The sequence below is a fragment of the Miniopterus natalensis genome, chromosome 11 (genome assembly GCF_054644295.1).
Source record: "Miniopterus natalensis isolate mMinNat1 chromosome 11, mMinNat1.hap1, whole genome shotgun sequence".
In the NCBI taxonomy this organism is placed as follows: domain Eukaryota; kingdom Metazoa; phylum Chordata; class Mammalia; order Chiroptera; family Miniopteridae; genus Miniopterus; species Miniopterus natalensis.
Genome location: NC_142091.1, coordinates 65087331 through 65088805, shown reverse-complemented (window position 1 = coordinate 65088805; position 1475 = coordinate 65087331).

Below are 1475 nucleotides of genomic sequence, written 5' to 3'. Positions count from 1 at the left end.
CTATATCATTAATCACAGATTTATTGTTCATTTGAAAATTATTGCAAATGATTATAGTGTATAGATGTTCCATTATTTACTTCCATTCCTTATTTGGGTGCTGGTCAGGATTATTTTTTTCTTTATCATTAAAAAAAATTGTCATTGCAAACAATGCTACCCTGCACACTTTTATGCCAGTCCATTTTAGAAACCTCAGGACCAGAGCTGAAAGTATCGTTAGAGGTCAGCAAGTTCAAGTTCCTTTGTTTGTAGGTTAGAGAATTAAGATCAGAAAGGAGAAGAGAAATGATTTTTCTCAGGATTATCAATTCTATTATGGTTTAGCCATTTTTATAAATCCTGGTCTCTTTACTCTAGAATCTTCTGTGTCCTGGAATTTAAATGACTATTGAATATTCCTTGAAATAGTGTGTAGGCAACCATTCTGACATCATCACACAGTTTCCTGTTGGGGGTGCTGAGTGTGGATGGACATGTGGTCGGCACCCAGACAGAGGTGAGCAAGGCTGACACGCAGAGTGGCTGCACTAGCTAAGCCCTGAGCTGCGCCTTGGTGCTGCATCTAAACGGCTTTCTCAGACTGGACACCTTTCTCATAACTGCCCAGAGACACCGTACAGGCTGGTGGCTTGTTACATCGTATGCAATGATGCAATATCATTCATTTTAGTGGAAGTAGAGTTTGTGGTATTTGTGCTTATTCATCTAGTTTTCCCTATGACTCACAGTTTGCATTTGATAGACAACTATGTGGGATTAGGGCTATTAACAGTTTATTGTCACAGGAAGGTTAATTTAAAAAAATTATTTTTCAATTATAGTTGACACACATTGTTATATTAGTTTCAGGTATACAACATAGTGATTTGACATTTATATATTTTTATGAAGTGATCACCTTGGTAAGTTGAGTACAACCCGTCTGATATCATAATAGTTATTACAATAGTATTGGCTACATTCCCTATGCTGTACTTTACATTCCTGTGGCTATTTTGTAACTATCCTTTTGTACTTCTTAATCTCTTTACTTTTTCACCCAACTCCCAGCCCCCTTTCCCCTCTGGCAACCATCAGTTTGTTCTCTGTATCTATGAGTCTCTTTCTGTTTTGTTTATTTTGTTCTATAGATCCCGCATGTAAGTGAAATCCTATGATATTAGTCTTTGTCTGTTGGACTTATTTCACTTAGCATAATACACTCTAGGTCCATCCATACTGTAGCAAATGGTAAGATTTCATTCTTTTTTACGGCTGAGTAATATTCCATTGTACATATGTACCACCTCTTCTCGGTCCATTCATCTATCAGTGGACACTTAGGTTTCTTCCATATCTTGACTATTATAAATAATGCTATGATAAACATAAGGGTGCATATATTGTTTCAAATTTGTGTTTTGTATTTATTCAGATAAATACCCAGCAGTGAAATTGCTGGGTTATATGGTAGTTCTATTTTTAATTTTTTG